The sequence below is a fragment of the Cervus canadensis genome, chromosome 13, assembly GCF_019320065.1.
Source record: "Cervus canadensis isolate Bull #8, Minnesota chromosome 13, ASM1932006v1, whole genome shotgun sequence".
Classification (NCBI taxonomy): domain Eukaryota; kingdom Metazoa; phylum Chordata; class Mammalia; order Artiodactyla; family Cervidae; genus Cervus; species Cervus canadensis.
In genome coordinates, this window is record NC_057398.1 from 2,856,904 (window position 1) to 2,879,339 (window position 22,436).

Genomic DNA, 22,436 nt, shown 5'->3' on the forward strand with positions numbered 1-22,436 from the left:
ACCAGCTGACTCGAAGGGTGGACATATTCTCCATTTCTTCTGGCTGCGGGCAGATACTGACTCCTTGGCTTTATTCTCATATATTGGGGTGGTGACTGTCTTAGTGGAACATCAGTTTTTACACTCTACCATTGATCTCTGTAGGGAGAAAGGGATTTGTATGTTGGAGTGCACAAGTAAATGGTTGCAAGGTGATAGAGTTTTACAAATGTGTTTATTTTCAGTTGCTGTAAACCTTCTCTTCTTTATTCTCATTCAACTCCCGTGAGTTTTTTTAAGCCCCAGCTATAGGAATCTGCTCAGAGAATGTGTCTTTGGTGATTTTGCTTACTCTTCTATAGAGGGATGTAAGAAATAACCACAGAGGAGGTCGCTATAATTTTTGATGAGGCAGTAATAATAACCTAAAGATGCAGAATAGAACTCAGCTACCCAAAGATTGATAGAGAATGAGCTAGAAATACACCATTTGTTTTTAATAGTGTTTTTTTTTAATGTAGACCATTTTAAAGTCCTTATTGAACTTGTCACAGTATTGCTTCTGTGTTTTATGTTTTGGTTTTTTGGCCGAAAGGCAGGGGGGTCTTAGCTCCCCAACCTGGGATGGAACCTGCACCCCCTGCATTGGAAGGGGAAGTCTTAACCACTGGACCATCAGGCAAGTCCCAGGAGTGCTCCGTTTTGTCAGCATGTCTATCTCCAGTCCTCAAAAGTGGATTGCCTCTGCCATCTTCTCTGTTCTTTACTTCCTCGGATGGCTGTGTGTACTGGAGAATAAAACAGAACGTGTGCGCTTCCTGGGCTGCCCGGGTGGCACTAGTGGTAAAGACTTGCCTGCCGGTGGGGGAGACACAAGAGACGCAGGTTTGATGGGTCCCTGGGTCTGGAAGATCCCCTGGAGGAGGACATGGCAACCCCCTCCAGTATTCTTGCCTGGAGGAGCCCATGGGCAGAGGGGCCTGGCGGGCTGCAGACCCAGGGCTCGCCAAGAGTCGGACACGGTTGAGTGACTGAGCAGAGCAGTGTGCACAACTCACTCAGTTTGGGCTGGAGACCAGTGTTCCAGGACAATCAAGGTTGGTGCTTAAATACTCAATCCATGAGAGCTCAGCAAACGTGCATTGAGTACCCAGTGTTGGGGCTCTAATTCAGGAAGTTCTCCTGGTCGGCGCTCTACGAGGTGGATTAAATGCAAAAAGACAGAAGGGGCTGCCTCTTGGCTGGGCAGGGCTGTTTGATGTCAAACAATTTTTTTACCTGGTGCTCAAAAACCTCTTTGACCTCTACCATCCTTTTGAAGGAAAATCAAGAGTGAAAAACGAAGACAAAAAGAGCCAAAGAAGCACGTGACTTCGGCAACTTCACCCTGTGGGCAGGTTCGCACCGCCGTGAACCAGTAAACAGAGCTGAGTGTTTGGTTGTGTTTGTTGCCGATGGAGAGTTCCATAGGCGGTGGGCAGTTTTACCCCAAAGTGTTTTCCGGAGGAATCTGGGGGACCTTTGAGGGTGCTGCCCCCGTTTCTCCAGGGGAACACGCTGAGTTGTTCCTATATAAATTGACGACAGGCATGAAGAACATACCATTTCAGTGTCCCCACCCTCAACAAGATGATGGTTGTTCTCAGGCCAAGGGGAGACTTAATACGCCTTCAGAAGTGTCCCACAAAATAGTGTCTCGCCCTGTCAGTGTTTGAAGAGCACTGTCTCGGGGACCGCGAGGTGTGGTGTCTGGGATCGGATGTTCCCTCACCTGGCTGTTCACGAATTCACATTGACGTGTGTGAGGCTTCTGGGAGAGGACAGCAAGGTGTGCAGGAAAACAGGAGAGGAAGGGGGCGTGTGTGTGCGCTGGTGTCTGTGTGTGTCCCCAGAGACAGACTTTCAAATGAGTAAATAGAATATGCACTGGGAAGACAGCAGTATGACCTCGCGCTCTGTTGCAGCTGGAACGTGTGGTGTGAGCAGCGGAGCCCGCAGTGAAGGGGGAGGCGACCACGGAGGACACAGACCTCGCTGCGTAAACACGGCTAACACGGCAGATGTGCGCAGACATGGGGGGCTTGGATCCCTGAGACTGTGGGTTTTTCATTGGCATGCCGTTGCTTTACCACGCCGTGTGTCGGCTTCTGCGGTATAGCCAAGTGAATCAGCTCCATAAATAAATATGTGTACATGTGTCCCCTCTTCCTTGGATTCCCTTCCCATTTAGGTCATCGCAGAGCACTCAGTAGAGTTCCCGTGGTGTGCAGTAGATTCTCATTAGTTATCTGTTTATCATGGTGTCAACAGAGTATATATTTCAATCCCAGTCTCCCAATTCATTCTACTCCCCTCCCCCCCTTGGTGTCCATAGTTCGTTTTCTGCATCTGCTTTGCAAATACAGCCAAGGCACAGAAGCAACCTAGCTATCCATAAACAGAAGATTGGATAAAGAAGATACGGTACATCTACACAATGGAATATTACTCAGCCATAAAAAGGAATGAAATTGTGCCATTTGCAGAAATGTGGACCAACCTGGGGCCATAATACAGAGTGGAGTTAAATCAGAAAGAGAAAAACAAATATTGTATTTATACTTGTATATATGGAATATAGAAAAATGGTACAGATGAACCTATCTGCAAAGTAGAGATTGTGGTGTTGAAACTTAGTCCAGCCTACATGGCACAGTGGGGGTTGAAAGTCTACAGAAAGATGGCTCTGGTTCTGACCCTGGTTCCACCCCTGACCATCTATGTGACATTTAAAAAGTTCCTGCAACTCAGTCTCCTGATCTTTAAACTGGAGACAACAATGCAGATAAGAGATGATTGTATTAAATAAATTAACGTGTGTAAACGATTAACATGTGTAAACGCCTTGCCTCCTATGTAAATGTTGTATTTTATGACTATTACACTTTTTTAAGTTCTGGAGAAGGGAATGGAAACCCACTCCAGTATTCTTGCCCAGAGAATTCCATAGACAGAGAAGCCTGGTGGGGTCCATGGGGTCACAAGGAGTCAGACACGACTGAGCTACTAACACACAAACACATACTTTGAGTTAGTAGCAAAAATGTGAAAAGAGAAAAATAAATCCATCTGACTCTGAGACACCCTGATTATTTCTCATACCATGGAGAAGAGTTTATTGTTTAAAAAACAAAACAAAAAAAGGTTCACCAAGACCCTATTTAGCAAAACCAAAAAGATAAAAAAATAAATAGAGAAAAAACAAATGTTTGGCACTTAATGGACTAATTTTGCTCTAAATCCACAGCCAAGTTAAAGCAAATCCATTTTAAAATGACTGAAATAGGCCCTCTTTCTTTCTTGCTTTCATTCGTTTTTAGAATGCCATGCCCTAAACCCAAGAGCCCAATTCTGCTTGAGAACTGTTCTAAAATATGACCCATTTTTTAAAGTTTCATATTTTATTATTTATCCCCTTGGAGCTCCCAACTTTCAAATAAAAGTGAATGTATTTCTTTTAAATAAGAGGAGGTCTGTGCTCTGCACACATCTCGACTCTGATAGTACCAAGGGAATTTTTTTTTTTTTTCAAAGCAGCAGCTTATGTTCAGCCAGTGCCAAACGGAACTTAAAGCTCAAAGGGTTTGACTAAATTTAGAAACCACAATGTTCAAGTGGTTCTAAATTTGACAAAGCCGACTAGAAGCTAACCAAAATTGTGTATAAAATGATCTTTTCTATCCTGACAGCAGATAGGACAAGATATTATTATCCTAAATTTAGTAAAAATCAGGTCTATAGCTAACTAAAACAAATTAAGGTTGAAATATAAAACAAATGTGTTGATATTCCAGAATAAAGAGAGATCCTCTGCAATATTCTCAGCGATTTTTCTAGTAGGTTAAGAAGTAGAACATATTGAAAATAGTTATCAAATCGGGAGGTGGGGGGAAGAAGAAAACTATTTCTGTGAAGTCTCTATGGCAGTGATTCCTATCTGTGTTTCAATACTGTCACGAGCAGCTGACGTTTGGCACACTTCATAATATACAAGTTGAATGGGAACTTCCCTGGCTGTCCAGTGTTTAAGACTTTGCCTTCCTATGCAGGGGGTGTGGGTTCAATCCCTGGCTGGGTACCAAAGATATGACTTGTCTCGGGGCCAAAAAACCAAAACGTAAAACAGAAACAATATTGTAAAAAATTCAATAAAGACTTCAAAAAATGGTACACATCAAAAAATCTTCAAAAAAATAAGTTGAATTGTATACCTACCCCACTTATCATTTCTACATATTTCATATACAATATTGGGGCTTCCTCAGTGATAAAGAACCCACCTGCCAATACAGGAGATATAAGAGACACAGGTTTGATCTCTGGATTGAGAAGATCCCCTGGAGTAGAAAATGGCAAACCATTCCAGGATTCTTGCCTAGAAAATCCCATGGACAGAGGAGCCTGGCGGGTTACAGTCTGCGGGTTCGCAAAGAGTCAGACACAACTGAGTGAGCACACACACTTTGCACAATGATGTGTTGTCAAAATTCATTTAGTCATTTTACTTTTAACTATTTTTAATATTTTGCCTGAAATTCTCCATTCCTGAAGGTATGTTTTATTCCCCAAACCCACTTTTGCTGAATTCATAATGCTACCGTCTAGTACCCTGATGAAAATCTACCAGTTTTTTTTTTCCAAGGCAGAAATCTCTGGCTAAATCAGGGAAGTCAGCTTAACCACTAACATGCTGGTGGCAGACTTATGAAGGTAACACAATTACCTTTGAGAAATAACAAACCACGTAAATGCAAATAATATAATTTTCAGTTTTATTGCAAAGGAAAATGTAGGATGTGGCAGCCATGAAGCTTTTCCAACAGTGAAGTGATAGGCCTTTAAAAAATACAGCAGTTCTGGACTTTACAAACGTGGAAGCTAAGTTAATTGAGAATGAAGTCAAAGGTGACAGTAATGTCTTTTCTGAGAGGAAGAAGTTGGCTGTGCTTCTACTGTTTTATGGTCTGAACCAACCTTTAAAAGAGCTACTTTGTCTTCACGAACTCTTCCCTAACTCTTTAACACTAGCATCAAGTACAACTCCTAATTTTCCTGGGGTCCCCTATTGAGGTAAGAGGTTCCTCCTCAGTTTAAATTTCCTGTGCCTTGGAACTCAGAAACAAACATCATCAATAGAAACTGAGTTTTTAAATAATGACTCTTTTCAAAATTAGATTATTTCTGATGAGTGCAATTTCTGATTTTTATAACATGCCAACTAAAATTCAAATGGAGACGTCAAAAGGTTTACAACTCCCCTGCAACCTCCTTAAGTGTATATGAGACATTGAAACCAATGAAATTTAAGACCAGAAAGACTTAGTTTTATTTCATGGAATGGGAAAACTGAAACCCTAAAGTTTCTAGTATGCATCCACTTTGCTTCTGAAAATAATTTATTACAACGTTCCATGAACATTAATTCACCAATAAATCAAGTTTGGATCATAAATTTGTACTGGAAACAGGACCCAGTCTCTGTTTTCTGGTGATTATTCATCTCTAGGTTTATCATGCTGAATTTGAATCTGCCTAAATTAAATCATCCTGAATAATTGGAGGTAATTGAAGACCATTCTTTACTGCCTTATGAGTAGGTAGAAACATTTTATTTTAGGATTAAGGAAAGTATGTGGATATTTTTCTTGTTATAGTGTAATTCATTTTCATTATAAGGACTTAGAATATGCAGACAAACACAATAACGACAATATGTCCAGAGACAACTACCGTTAATATGTTTTGGGGAAGTATAATTTTATTCATGTTTATAATCTGATTTGTGTTTATCCAGTGTATCTGTCAGGATCCAGTCAGGAGAGGAGAACCACACATCGATTTGAACAGGAAATGTTTTAGTGTCGTTTATAACTGTAGCAGAGGTTTGGAGCAGTGAGAGATTTGCTAGTAGACAGTAAAGGAATTGCAGACAGTATGAGAAGACAGGATGCAGGGAACAGCCAGCTCCCCTGGGGTGAGCCGGGGCTGGACCCTGACCACATTGTGACCACAGGTGCCCTGCCGCGACCCGACAGAGAGCTAGCGGAGCCACTGGCTTTCAGCCACAGCAGCACCAGGTGCAGAAGAGGAGGTTTGTTGAGTGGCTGAGTGAGTGAATGGACCTCACCTCCCTCCTCTGACATTTCCTATCAGCCTCTAACAGATGACTGTTTTTCCCCTTAGCAATGCTTCCCAATACTTCCTTATGCCTATCTACACTCTTTTTCTGGGGATTTCTCATTTCTGATGGCAATAGAATCTTAGTAAAATCAAGGAAATAATTGAGTGGAGTTTCCAATAGTTCAAAAATATGAATCTCTAAGTTTCCTCACAGCTAGGATGGTACCTAGCATGTTGACGGCACTCAATGAATAATTGTTTAATAAATAAATGAAAATGCAGCTGATAAGCCAAAGTAACAAATAGACATTCAAAGATACATTATTGCTGTGACCTCCCTGGTAGCTAAGACTCCTGGCTTCCAATGCAGGGGGTACAGGTTCACTCCCTGGTTGGGGAAGTTATGCATATCAAGTGGACAAAACAAAGAAACAAAATGGATTAGCTTTAACAAAAAACGCATTATTGTGAAATATTAGGACACTGGATTTGAAAACATGGTACTAAAACTTCTAAGGAGATAAGCTGGATCACCTACAGTGAGAACTCAGTTCAGTTCAGTCACTCAGTCATGTCTGACTCTTTGCGACCCCATGGATTGCAACACACTAGGCTTCCGTGTCCATCACCAACTCCCAGAGCCTACTCAAACTCATGTCCATCACATCAGTGATGCCATCCAACCATCTCATCCTCTGTTGTCTCCTTCTCTTCCCCCCTCCAATGTTTCCCAACATCAGGGTCTTTTCCAATGAGTAGGTTCTTTGCATCAGGTGGCCAAAGTATTGGAGTTTCAGCTTCAGCATCAGTCCTTCCAGTGAATATTCAGGACTTATTTCTTTTGGGATGGACTGATTGGATCTCCTTGCAGTCCAAGGGACTCCCAAGAGTCTTCTCCAACACCACAGTTGAAAAGCATCTATTCTTCGGTGCTCAGCTTTCTCTATAGTCCAACTCTCACATCCATACGTGACTACTGGAAAAACCATAGCTTAGACTAGACAGACCTTTGTTGGCAAAGCAATGTCTCTGCTTTTTAATATTCTGTCTAGGTTGGTCATAACTTTTCTTCCAAGGAGTAAGCATCTTTTAATTTCATGGCTGCAGTCACCATCTACAGTGATTTTGGAGCCCCCAGATATAAAGTCTGTCACTATTTCCACTGTTTCCCCATCTATTTGCCATGAAGTGATGAGACCCAATGCCATGATCTTAGTTTTATGAATGTTGAGTTTTAAGCCAACTTTTATACTCTCCTCTTTCACTTTCATCAAGAGGATCTTTAATTCTTCTTCACTTTCTGCCATAAGGGTGGTGCCATCTGCATGTCTGATATTATAGATATTTCTCCCAGCAATCTTGATTCCTGCTTGTGCTTCCTCCAGCCCAGCATTTCTCATGATGTACTCTGCATATAAGTTAAATAAGCAGGGTGACAATGTATAGCCTTGACCTGTTCCTTTCCTGATTTGGAACCAGTCTGTTGTTCCATGTCCAGTTCTAACTGTTGCTTCTTGACCTGTATACATATTTCTCAGGAGGCAGGTCAGGTGGTTTGGTATTCCCATCTCTTTAAGAATTGTCCACAGTTTGTTGTGATCCACATAGTCAAAGGCTTTGGTGTAGTCAATAAAGCAAAAGTAGATGTTTTTCTGGAACTCTCATGCTTTTTTGATGATCCAGCGGATGTTGGCAATTTGATCTCTGGTTCCTCTGGCTTTTCTAAATCCAGCTTGAACACCTGGAAGTTCATGGTTCATCTACTGTTGAAGCCTGGCTTGGAGAATTTTGACCATTACTTTGCTAGCATGTGAGATGAGTGCAATTGTGTGGTAGTTTGAACATTCCTTGGCATTGCCTTTCTTTGGGATTGGAATGAAAACTGACCTTTTCCAGTCTTGTGGCTACTGCTGAGAATGAGAACTAGAACATAACATTTCAACTTCTGAAGGAGAATTCATTTTACTATAGAATCTGATGCTTCATTAAGAAAAAAAATAGAGCAGAAAGTTAAATAAAACTAACTTCAGATGTGCTGTGCTGTGCTTAGTCGCTCAGTTGTGTCCGACTCTTTGCGACCCCATGGACTGTATCCCACCAGGCTCCTCTGTCCATGGAATTCTGCAGGCAAGAATACTGGAGTGGGTTGCCACACCCTTCTCCAGGGGAGCTTCCCAACCCAGAAATCGAACCAGGGTCTCTTGCATTGCAGGCAGATTCTTTACCAGCTAAACTACCAGGGAAGCCCAACTTCAGATGTACTAGATCTCAAATTATATACTTAGGAAAGATATCTTCATGGAAGATATAGTTCACCCAAGTAATGGAATAAATACATAAAGACATATAAGCCAGGAAAAATGGTTCCACAATAGGGAGAAGATAAGAATTCCTTGGATAAGGATGAAGGGAAATCTCAAGGTAGCAGACATGCTGAAGGCTTAGAAGCTCCCAGTCCATATATCATGAACACCAAGGACCCAGAATGAATATAACCCCCCCAAAAAAGGAGCTGATAAATTAATAATAAATTACCTGATGGGACCCACCATAACCAAAGACAAAAATAGTGTTTGCTGGTGTTTTAGTTTGGGGGATATAGCAATGTAAGATAAATAAAAGAGAGTTATTACCTCCAGGAAAAGCAGAGATATTTAAGGAAGAGTGCAGACCTTAGTAAAGTACCTTGGTCAGAAGACTACAATTATTTAAAAAAAAAAAAAAAACAAAAACAAAAACAGTGTGTCAGGGGACACTGAGTTTAAATAAAAATTGTGACATAATTTCTATTGAGAGTCAGAAAGGAGTAGTGCACATTTGGTATCATGATGCAAAAGTGCTAATTTTAATGTTACATATAGTAAGTCATCGACAGCAGTACTACCTAACGTTTAGTGATAAGGAGGCTGAAACAAGAGGTAGCGGAATTTTCTAAATAATATGTATTAGTGGCTCACCTTTGCACCATGATACCAAGTGCCCGCCTCTCGTCTTTGCCTCCTCTCATAAAATTATATCACAAATCACAATTTCATATTTTTACTTAAACCACAGGAGTGTGTTTCTGCTTAGTCACTCAGTCCAGTCCAACTTCTTGTGACCCCATGGACTGTAGCCCGCCAGGCTCCTCTATCCGCAGGATTCTCCAGGCAAGAATACTGGAGTGGGTTGCCATTCCCTTCTCCAGGAAATCGTCCCACTCAGGGATTGAACCCGGGTCTCACGCATTGCAGGTGAATTGTCTGAACCACCAGGCAAGCTCAAGAATACTTTAGTGAGTAGCCTATCCCTTCTCCAGGGGATCTTTCCAATTCAGGAGTTGAACTGGGGTCTCCTACATTGTAGGCAGATTCCTTACCAGTTTAGCTACCCAGGAAGCAAACCACAGGAGCGCACCCCTTTATTCCTAGAGGGGAGAATCCATGTCTTCCATAGAATTGTCATTCTGTGAAGATTTATCTCAATGCAGACACAGAGCAGGTACCCGAGAATTGTTCCTTGACTTTTAAACAAAATATTTAAATATTGTTAAAATGCACACACCTACTTATATTAAGCTAACCTTAAAAATGCATTCCAGGGGGTTCCCTGGTGGCTCAGTGGTAAAGAATCTACCTGGAAAGGTCCCACATGCTATGAGGCCACCAAGCCCAGGAGCCGTAAGTACTGAGCCACAAGCCGTAACTACTGAAGCCTGTGCTCCACAGTGAGGGAAGCTGCCACAATCAAAGGCTCATGCACCACACCTGGAGAGGAAATCCCACTCGTCACAACTAGAGGAAACCCCAAGCAGCAACTAAAACCCAGCACAACCAAAAACAAATCAGTGATTTTAAAATTCATCTCAATATACGTTAGGTGCAGACAAATGCTCTTTGAGTCCACTCATACGAGGTACCCAGACTAGTCAGGTGCATGCAGTCACGAAGTACATTGGTGGATCCCAGGGGCTGGGATCGGGGGCGGGGGCAGGGGGGCAGGTGGGGAGGGGGGGCTGGGGAGTTGGTGTTTAATGGGGACAGAGCTTCAGTTTAGGAAGGTGAAAAATTCGGAAGACGGATGACGGTGAGGGTTGCACAGCAATGCATAGGCACTTCGTGCCACCGAGTTGTACAGTTAAATGTGGTTCAAATCATAGGCTCCATATTATGTGACACATATTATGTGACCACAATAAAAGCATTTCTGTGAATGCATAGGCCTCTTCACCGTTAAATGAAGTTCTCAAAGGTAGTGGCCGAGATGTTCTGACCAGAAATATGTTTTCTGTTTTGCCATTTGTTAGGAGAAATTCAAGACCCAACAACTAATTGTTTAAGGCTCCAAGCTTCTCCTAAAATTATTTCAAAAGTTCCAAGAATATTTACTGTTAAAAGATTTATTCAGAAATAATTAGGAAAGCCCCAATTAGAATTCCCCAAATACATTAGAATGAAAAATTATGTACAATAAAAACATTCAAGGTTTCATTGGTAACCAGAGCAGCTTTTGTATTAGCAAAATAATCTACTGGATTCTGTGGGAGGCACAAAAGTGAGCAAACTTATCTAATTGTAAGCTGGAGATCTTTCAGTATTAACGGTTGATTATTTTTCTTAACCCTCATCCTTTATGTGTCCGTCTTTTTAAATTTTGTTCACTTTCTACTGTTCAGGCTGATAGTGATCTCCAAATAGGGAGACTTTACTAGATTTCTTCTCCATTCACTATCTTTATCTTCCAATAACTTACCAGTTGGCCAAATAAATCAACTTTGAGGTATAAATAAGAATACTTTTTGTAAATGGCCTTAATTATGCATACATGCACCATGATGTTCATTGCAACACTGTTTACAGTAGCCAAGACATGGAAGCAACCTAAATGTACATCAACAGAGGAGTGGATAAAGAAGATACACACACACACACATATATATGAATATTAGCCATAAAAAATGAAATAATGCCATTTCCAGCAACATGGATGAAACCAAAGAGTTTCATAGTGAATGAGAAAAACCTTATGATATCCCTTATATGAGGAATCTTAGAAGAAATGATGCAAATAAACTTATCTGCAAAACAGAAACAGAATCACAGATTTAGAGAATGAACTTATGGTTTCCGGGGAGGGGGACAAGATAGGGAGTTTGGGATGGACATGTACACACTGCCATATCTAAAATGGATAACCAACAAGCACCTACTATATACCACAGGGAACTCTGCTCAATACTGCGTGGCAGGCTGGATGGGAGGGGAGTTTGGGAGAAAATGGATACGTGTTATGTATGGCTGAGTCCCTTTGCTGTCCACCTGATACTATCCCAACATTGTTAATTGGCTATAATCCAATATAAAATAAAAAAGCTTTCTTAAAAGTTAAAAATAAGAATACTTTCCCGAGTAGTCCAGTTGGCTTTGCAATGACAAACAGGTTGATAAAAAGAAACCAAGAATGCTTTTCAACCCACTTTGAAAATATTTCCCCACCATGGCTGCATCAAATACAGTCATAGCAGAAACAATATAAAACCGAAGTATGATCTGCTTTTTCCCAAGGCTCTACCTACAAGTCAACACCTCTTATTACTAGCAGGGGAGAATTTTCATTCCTCTCATTTTGAAATCTTCTCCAGAAAACCTAAGGAAACAAAGCCAACATGAAAGGTCAGTGCTGAAAGGAAAAATTAAATGTGTGTTGCTTTTAAAAATGTGGAGTTCCTAGATAATATATAATATATAACACAACATTTCCTAAAATTACTCTTTTACTACCTTGCTAAAAATGAATAAATTTGGACAACACTTTCAAAAATATAAGACTGAAAATTATTTCAAGTGTGAAAACATTGGAATTAAGAAATTAAGAAATGAGTAGCAAGAAAAGCATGTTAACATCAAATATTTATTAGTAGCCATTTCAAATATCTCTGTAATAGTTTTCCTATTTTAAAAATACCTTTGCTGCATACCATCTGCTAATACTTATTTTAATTCATAAAGAGACTATGTTTAAATTAAAATGCAAGTGACAGAATCAGAACAAAAGGGAAAGGACAGGAGAATAAACTGAATAAATTCCAAATATGACTTCTAAAGGCAGACAATATAAAAACCATAATCTTAGTTTAAGCCTCACACTCTTTAAACACAGTAATTATAGAACTTCTGCTGGGAGCACAGCTCTGCTATTGGATAACATTAATTGCCTGTAATATTTCCTGACACTCCCCAAAATATGCCCCGCTGAGAATAACTCATTCACATTTCAGCACCATTATTAACTTCTAATTCAAACAATCAAGACAGAGACAAGGAATGAATGACCTTGAACAATTACCCTCTCAGTGAACAGAATGTATTTCGAGCTTTTCTAAGATGTAACTGCTTTCCTGCGATGGTGAACAGCACAGAGAAGAGTATTCCAAAATAAAACAAATGCAAACAAGGTGTGGGGTGGGGCAGGCGGGGAATTTAGGCAAAAACCTGAAGTTCCTTCCTTCTCATTATCCTTAGAATATTGATGAAATCTATCTGCATATTATGCTTTCTACAGGAAAAAATAAAAAGAAGCGTGATGTTTCACTCCAAAAACAAATCCTCTTTATAATGGAGACAATTCAGTCATGGATAGTCAAGTATCCATTCAAACAGCGATTTCTTCTTTATTTCAACCTGTGAGAACATTTAAGAATCCCATCCACTTAGAGCCAGAAAAAACATTCACTTCTCATAGCAAAATGGTGGGAGTTGAATGAACGGCTCCTCAGGGGGCTCCTCGTGCAAAATATTTTCAACACCGTCTGCCAAGTTCACACTGCCTCCTCCACGCTGCCTCCTTGTTTCTCAAGACATTTGAATTTTTCAAGCAATGTTGTCCTCTTGGCCTTTTCTAATATGGAATGCATTAAGAGAAAACCCATAAATAAATGCTTACATATGCTCGTGAGAAAGAAAGCAGACACCTCAGATTGATCTATTTGCCAACAGGAGGGAGCAGGCACAGCAAAGAGCGAAGGCAGCAGAATTCTAAGGGTTAGGGCCAGCCCACGTTTACGCTGCAGTGCTTGGACGTTTGGGGGAAAGTGCTCTGGTTTGGTGTAAGCCAGTTAGAAATGTGAGAAGAAAGAACACAGAAAAATGCATTCAGTTCAGTTCAGTTCAGTCGCTCCATCATGTCCGACTCTTTGCGACCCCAAGGACTGCAGCACGCCAGGCTTCCCTGTCCATCACCAACTCCTGGAGTTTACTCAAACCCATGTCCATCGAGTCGGTGATGCCATCCAACTTTCTCATGCTCTGTCGTCCCCTTCTCCTCCCGCCTTCAATCTTTCCCAGCATCAGGGTCTTTTCCAATGAGTCAGTTCTTTGCATCAGGTGGCCAAAGTATTGGAGTTTCAGCTTCAGCATCAGTCCTTCCAATGAACACCCAGGACTGATCTCCTTTAGGATGGACTGGTTGGATCTCCTTGCAATCCAAGGGACTCTCAAGAGTCTTCTCCAACACCACAGTTCAAATGCATTAAGTGCGAGTGATTCCTGTTGAGAAGAGAGTGTTAGCTTTTTTCCCACTCTTTGAAAGTCTCAGGACAGAAAGTAAAAATGTGCACTGATGTAATATAATCATCCCCACCCTCACCCCCAAAAAGAAGAGTCTTAATTGCCTCAGTGATGTAAGACCCTAGAAAACCACTGCCCAATGTTACAGAAATGAGGAAAATAGGCTTCTACTTAAAACACTTTCATGTATGGAAGCCTCAGGTTCTTCTTCCAGTCCTCTCCTCCTCTTGAACATTTTACTCTTAGGGCATTTGTTTGGGCTTCCCTGATAGCTCAACTGACAAAGAATCCGCCTGCAATGAGGGAGACCCTGGTTTTCTTCCTGCATCTAGAAGATTCGCTGGAAAAGGGATAGGCTACCCACTCCAGTATTCTTGGGCTTCCCTTGTGGCTCAGCTGGTAAAGAATCCACCTGCAATGTGGGAGACCTGGGTTTGATTCCTGGGTTGGGAAGATTCCCTGGAGAAGAGAAAGGCTCCCCACTCCAATATTCTGGCCTGGAGAATTCCACGGACTGTGTAGCCCATGGGGTCGCACAGAGTCAGACATGACTGAGCGACTTTCACTTTCAGGGCATTTGTTACAGTTAAAACTGATCCATAATGATCATTTTATCTGATGTTTAGAGAAAACGGCTTAGAAGCTTGTTCTTTTTAATTGTGCCATGTTCCTCCTCCATCGGGGTATAAATGCAACTCATTTCAAAAGTTTTACTCCTGTATTATTTTTTTTTTCACATAGGAAAAGCTCCTGGAGCTTCCTGGTGGAGGAACCGATCTACCGTAGCCAACCCCCAGCCTCCCTGCCCCGAGGCAGTGTTCCCATCCTGAGCATGTCACCCCCCAGGCCAGGGCCCCCTGTGGCTCTGCCGGACACTGGGGCCTCGGACCTGGGCTCCCCATCCCGGGCAGCCGGTGGGGTGGCTCATTGCAGACTGCTGTTTCCCCTGCCAGTGAGCCCACGTTCCTGAAGTTTGGAGTGAACACCATTGTATCCTCGGCGCCCAGAAACGACGATGGTAGGTGCTGGAGAGGCTAAGGGCACGCTCCCCGTCTTTGCCCCATGTCCAAGGGCAAAGGAGAAGCCCCAGTAAGATGGTAGGAGGGGTGACATTGCATTTAGAATCAAACCCCATACTTGCCAGAGATGCTCAGAGGGCTCAAACGAAACTTATGTGCACCAGGACCCAGAGGCCCCACAGAGACTGAGCCGTAACAGTATCCGGGTGTCTCCTGCGGGGGTCTGGGGCAGCAGTGGGCTGCCGCAGGGGCAGGGCTCTGGGTGCAGCAGACCTGGGTTTGGCATAAGCCCTCTTGGAGGAGGTCGCCATTAACCCCACCACAGAGCTGCCAGAACTTACACAGGACTGGGGAAACGACTCTTGGAGGGCACAAAGAGGACCTTGTGTGCACCAAGGTCCAGGAAAAAGGAGCAGAGACCCCACCAAAGACTGACCCAGACTTGCCCGGGACTCTCCGGCGAAGGCGTGGGTCGGCGGTGGCCTGCTGCAGGGCTGGGAGCCCTGAGTGTAGCAGTGCATGCATGGGACCTTTGGAAGGAGGTCGCCACTGTCTTCATTAGCTCCGCCATAGTTTAGTCTCTGGAACACAGCCCCTCCCTTCAACAGAAAATTGGATTAAAGATTTACTGACCATGGCCCTGCCCATCAGAACAAGACCCAGTTTCCCCCTCAGTCTCTCCCATCAGGAAGCTCCCAGAAGCCTCTTATCCCCCATCAGAGGGAAGACAGACTGAAAACCACAGTCATAGAAAACTAACCAATCTGATCACATGGACCACAGCCTTATCTAACTCAATCAAACTATGAGCCATGACGTGTAGGGCCACCCAAGACGGGTGGGTCATGGTGGAGAGTTCTGACAAAACGTGGTCCACTGGAGAAGGGAATGGCAAACCACTTCAGTATTCCTGCCTTGAGAGTCCCATGAACAGTATGAAAAGGCAAAAAGACAGGACACTGAAACATGAACTCCCCAGGTCAGTAGGTGCCCAATATGCTACTGGAGATCAGTGGAGAAGTAACTCCAGAAAGAATGAAGAGACAGAGCCAAAGCAAAAATAACACTTAGTTGTGGATGTGACTGGTGATGGAAGTAAAGCCCGATGCTGTAAAGAACAATATTGCATAGGAACCTGGACTGTTAGGTCCATGAATCAAGGCAAATTGGAAGTGGTCACACAGGAGATGGAAAGAGTGAACATCGACATTTTAGGAATCAGCAAACTAAAATGGACTGGAATGGGTGACTTTAACTCAGATGACCATTATACCTACTGCTATGAGCAAGAATCCCCTAGAAGAAGTGGAGTAGCCATCACAGTCAACAAAAGAATCCAAAATGAAGTACTTGGATGCAGTCTCAAAAATGACAATGATCTCTGATCGTTTCCAAGGCAAACCATTCAATATCAGTACATCCAATACAGTAATCCAAGTCTATGCCCCGACCAGTAATGCTGAAGAAGCTGAAGTTGAATCATTCTATGAAGACCGAACAAGACCTTCTAGAACTAACACCCCCAAAATATGTCCTTTTCATTATAGGGGACTGGAATGCAAAAATAGGAAGTCAAGAAATACCCAGAGTAACAAGCAAATTTGGCCGTGGAGTACAGAATAAAGCAGGGCAAAGGTTAATAGAATTTTGCCAGGAGAATGCACTGGATAGAAAATACCCTCCTCCAACAACAAAAGAGAAGACTCTACACATGGACATCACTAGACGGTCGACACCAAAATCAGATTGATCATATTCTTTGCAGCCAAAGATGGAGAGGCTCTATGCAGTCAGCAAAAACAAGAACAGGTGCTGACTGTGGCTCAGATCATGAACTCCTTATTGCCAAATTCAGACTTAAATTGAAGAGTGTTGGGCTTCCCTAGTAGCTCAGTGGGTAAAGAATCTGCTGCAGTTCAGGAGACCTAGGAGACGCAGGTTCAATCACTGGGTGTGGAAGATACCCTGGAGGAGAAAATAGCAGTATTCTTGACCCAGTATTCTTGCCTGAAAAATCCCATGGATAGGGCAGCCTGGAGGGCTACGGTCCATGTGATCGAAAAGAGTTGGACAGGACTGAAGGTCTAGGCACATGAAGACCTGGCAAAGAGTTAGACTAACAAAACAGATACCTGGTTTACTTTACTAGCCTCAAGGCCGGTACTAACAGGATCACTGTCGAAGGCGTACAGGTGTACATTTATTTACAGAAAGTAGAATTCTCAGCCTGCTTTCCTCAAGGTTTCACTTTGCTATTTCTAGAAAGTTCAGAGAAGTGCCTTTCCTGTTCTCTGCCCAGTCCTCGCACGTCCTTGAATCCCTGCCCTCCTTCCCTCACGTCTTTCTTTGGCCCTACACCTCTGGGAAGGTGGGGTGTTCCCGTGGCCATCAGTCTCTGCTGCCATGAGAAAGTCCAATGTCCCTTCCAAGGGTGGACCCCCAGGAACCCCAGGCTCCCAGAGGTTCTGGGGTTCCTGCTGCTCTTCATGTTCTAGAGTGTTAAGGGGGAAACGCCCTGCTCATGCCAGGTGTCACATGCTTCCCCACACAAGACTCATTAAGCCCTGCCTTCCAGAAAAGCCCCACGTGGGGCTGTCCTCTTCGCTTAGGACCCAGAGGCGGGTTCATTCCACATCAGAGATGGGACCACAGGCTGCTCCCTGCACATTTCATTTTCTGCTGGTGGCTCTCTGTAAACATTTTCCCTTTATGCAAATGTTCTTCCGTAATTAGTATTGTGTATTATCCTGTTTGAGAGTCTTTATGTCTTTATTTGAGTCACCAAACAAGCTGACGATGCAGGTGTAACTATTGTCTTTATTTTATAGCAAAAAACATCAATATAGCAATGGTTGAATGACTTGGCCCAAACCACACAGGTGGCAAATAGTCCTCTGGCCTTAAATATTATGCAAATTGCACATGTGACTCTGAATGAACACTCCTTTAGGAATTATCTCAATTCCTAAAATGGGAAAAATTTGTAGTAAACTGGGAGGCCTGCTAAATGTTCTAGATTATAGAAAGTGGTGTAAAAGACTGTCCTGGTGATAGGCGCACAAAAGCAAGGTGTTACTGAAAGGGTAAGCCACTCTGGAGGGATGCCTGAGTCCTGAGTGTTCTGAATCCAAGTTCCGTGTTTTCCCTAGAAGGACTGTCCACCTCTGGAATGACTTAGGTAAAGTGTGCGCCTGCGCGGGGCTGAGCAGAATCTACATGCCGCCCACTGTAGCCCTTTCACTGCAGAAGCAAATTTAGACATCACTCTCCTAACCTGCAAACTTGGGCCCGCATCAGTGCAACAAAATGACCAAAAGCACAGCTCCACCACCTAAGATCTATCCGGCCACAAGCAAGTTACTAAACACTTCCTCTTCTGTAGAATGGGTCACGTCATGGGGTCCTCAACACAGATTTGATAAGAAAATGAAATACCAAGTGTCAAGTGTCCAGAGAAATATGTGGTCTGTGGTGAAGGCCCTTGAAGTATGGTTTAAACAGATTCATGTAATAGACTAAGGCTGACATATGCCTGGAGGATGGGGTGTAAGAACAAGTTTCAGACCACAACAGTATTTTATTTCTATAACCCTGGAACCTACCAAATGGCAGACCACACCCACATAGTCTTACTATTCAATTGTCATTTGCTTTTGGCAAAATATTTGTTTCCCCATAAAAGGAAATGTGAAGAACTGGATCTCAAATATCCAACTCTTGTGAAATAGCATTGTGAAGAATGGAAAGTAAATTAATCAGATGCAAGGTGATTAAATCTCTCTGAAATGGCATGAAAGAGAGGGGAAGAAAGAAAGAGAAAAAGAGTGGGAAGGAGGGAGAGAAAGAAGGAAGAAAGGAGAAGGAGAAAAAATCTGGGCAAAGAGAACAGAGGTTTGTAGACCCCATTTTTAGCCAAATCCTAAACACCACTCCACATCATGGAATGCCTTGGGTCTCTTTAAGTGGACGCTCTGTTTAGCTACATGATTCATTATCACTTGAAGACTCTCAAATACATTTATATGTAATTTACTTTTGCCTGATTTTATTAGAAGAAGAAACCCTGAGTGAGTTTCTTTTAACATTTGCATAATAAAAATATTAATATCCATTTAAAGGTCAATTCTCGATGTGCATTCACATATTTTAAATGATATTTGTGAGCCAATATCCCTAAGAAGTCTTCTCATAGAAGAACTGAAGGAGTTTTTCTACTGAGTTATCAGAACATGGTCCTTGTTTGGACATAACCTGAAGTACATGGTAGAGATTTTAGGATGTTACTATTTTAGGAAATAAATGAATGCATTGGCCTATCGCCCACATTCCATTTTATTTGGAAAATTATATGCCAGAGGCCAGGAGGCATATTTTCTTTAGTAAATAGTTGGGCAACATCATGATGTTAACTGCATGGAAAGAAAGACAAGGGGGTGTCTTCCTTCCAGGGGAAGTAAAATTTCTAGGAAGGTATGTATTTCATAGTCTTTTTCCGTTTTTTACTTCTTTAATTTTTTTCCAATAACTATCTGTTTAAACTGAAATTGTTTAGATTACATCGCATCTGCTTCCTTGCAGTTTTGATATTTCCTTCTCAGAAATCTGAAGTTTTTCAGCTAAAGTTCAGGTCCTGGCTTAAACTGCATACTTCTGGTTTTCCCACATTTTATTTCAGATGTTGAGCCAAGCTCAAATTAGATTCATATTTTCTGTTCTTTAAAAAACACCCCACAAACTCTGTATGGTTATAGATTATGTCTGTTTAGAAAAGTTGGGGGAGACTAAAAGAGATAAGTCTTATTAATGTGAAGTTCATAATTTAGCCTCCAAAGTTCTCTTACTGCCATATAATAAAGTAAAAATAAAATGAATCAAGGCTAAGATGTGGATAAAGGGGATTTATTTCAATAAGGAAGAACTCAAAAGAAAACATGGCTTCTAGCAAAATTACCACTGTGCATCATAGACCCATTATTGCTGAATATTCAATGTGTTTGACCAACTTCAGTGGCATATAATGCAAAGAAAGGCTTGTATAATCCTTTTATGAAATATTTAGGAAATGAAAGCATAGTTCCATTTAATAATTATATTCTTCAAGAAAATAACTTGGAAGCATTCAGACTGCTTTATCCAACAAGCAGTGCTGTCCTTTGATGTCATTTTTTTGTTGTTGTTGTTGCTTTTCCAAGCACTTGTTAAAATTGAAGCACTGTTGTCTTACAACTTTGTGTTAATTTCAGGTTCATAGCAAAGTGATTTGTGTACACACACACATGTATTCTCTATCCAACTCTTTTCCCTTACAGGCTATTACAAAATATTGAGCAGAAGTCCCTGTGCTGTATAGTAGCTCCTTGTTGGTATCTACTTTCCACACAGTAATGTGTTTATTTGTTCTTACATCTTGAACTGCGCTCGTGTGAATTGCACGATGCTTTTCCTACAACCGTCTCACCATGCTTGTTCCTAGAGTGTGATCAGCCCTTGTCTCATTTTAAATATGAGGTTGCCCAAGGACAAATGATTAAGCTTATATGCTACCACATGGGAAAAGTGAAAGTGAAGTCGCTCAGTCATGTCCGACTCTTTGCGACCCCGTGGACTGTAGCCTACCAGGCTCCTCTGTCCATGGGATTTTCCAAGCAAGAGTACTGGAGTGAGTTGCCATTTCCTTCTCCAGGAGATCTTCCCAACCCAGGGACAGAGCCCAGGCCTCCCGCATTGTAGGCAGACGCGTTACCGTCTGAGCCACCAGGGAAGTCACTCCACACGGGAGCACATGTTATCCCCTCATGTTCTGTGATGTGGGTGAAGGTGGTGAGTGGTATAAGTGGGATTTGAAGTCATGACCTGGGAGGTCCTTACTTTCTCACTGCACAGACTTCTTTCTACTGGCTGGTCTTTAAACCATGTAATCTATTGACAGTTGTCTGTATTATTGGAAAGAAGCTAAAACAAGCTAAAAAAGAAGCTAAAACTAACACAACTCATACTCATCCTGGAGTGTCAAAGTTTGCAAAAATAGAACTGCATAATGTGTGTGCATGCAGTTTTATTTTTCTAAAGCTGTTTACTTATGTGTTCCTGTTTCATCTACTTGTATTCATCTATATTTATAGTGTGTGTATGTGTGTGCCTATTAGTTGCTCAGTCATGTCTGACTCTTTTATGACCCCGTGGATGGCAGCCCACCAGGCTCCTCTGTCCCTGGGGATTCTCCAGGCAAGAATACTGGAGTGGGTTGCCATTCCCTTCTCCAGGGGATCTTCCCAACCCAGGGATTGAACTGAGTCTCCTGCATTGCAGGCAGATTCTTTACCATCTGAGCCACCAGGGAAGCCCCTTTTTAAGGAATAAGTACCTATTCAGTACATACTCCACGCCAAGCACCATAGTAGATATAGGAATGAAAAAAAACATTAGTGCCAGCACTTGAGGAACTCACAGAATATTTAACACAGACAGATCATAAAATCCATGAATTTACACCAGAAATTACTCTAGGTTAGTCACTTAGTCCTCCTCTTTTCAACCCCATGGACTGTGGCCCACCAGGTTCCTCTATCCATGGAATTCTCCAGGCAAGAATACTGGAGTCGGTCACCATGTTATTATTCTGGTAGATTTATAAGCAAAATACTGTAGGAACACCGATGAGGAAGTAATCCGGATGGGACTAGAGGGAAGGAGTTTAAACACTGCACAGAGAAGATCTTTAAAGTGGGCATGGAAGAGTGGAGAGTATTCTATGCATTCTAGAATCATAAAATACTACTGCTAAAGATTTTTGCAATTTTTAATTTTAATTACCTCATTTTAAAGATGAAGAAACTGAGATGAGCTGTTAAGTGTTTTGCTGAAAGGCACCAAATAAAGGCAAAGAAAGTAAGAATCCAGGTGACTTGATTTCCAGGTTACTAGACCTTTTTTCTTTGGCTGCACTGCACCGCACGTGGGGTCTTAGTTCCCTGACCAGGGATTGAACCTGCACCCCCTGGAAGCTCGGAGTCGTAACCACTGGACCTCCAGAGAAGGCCCTTGGACTTTCTGTTTTAGACCATGGCCCCTGATCAGGGACTCTCTTCACAAACCCCACCTCATGTCCAGTTCAGGCCAATTTATATAGACTCATTATTGAACAGGAAAATATTTAAACTTAACTCTCTATTTAAAGGAGGCAGGGACTCAAGCAAAAAATCGAAAAGTAATACTTTTAGCCATTGTTCCAAGATACGCCTACTTATTTACTTCATTGCTAGGGAATGTGATATTGTTTATTATGGTAAATAAATGGGCGAATCCTGGGACAATGGCTGAAAGTATTACTCCTGGATGATATTATCTAGACACTACTTGGTCTGGTGCATAGGAAGTATAATACCCTTTACCTTTTGGACTGAATGCCAGAAATCCTTAAATGACAAGTGTTATTTATGATTTAAGACATCCCTTGAAACCCGTAACCATCTGACTCCCGCTTGCTGGGGTCTGGCAACTTTGAATTGGGCCTCTTGCCATTTCTGACAGATGGTCAGAAATCGTATAAGTAGCCAAGATGCCATATATGTGCACTGATTGTGGAAATTTGGGGGTGAGCCTCAGCTTAATCGCCACATGGCTTCCCATGCTGATTTCCACAAACATGATTAAAGAGAGGTGCCAGGTGAAAATGGCTCTCCACTAGATAGAGACGCACAAAATCTTCCGCTGCCTTGCGGGTCCCTTTATGGAG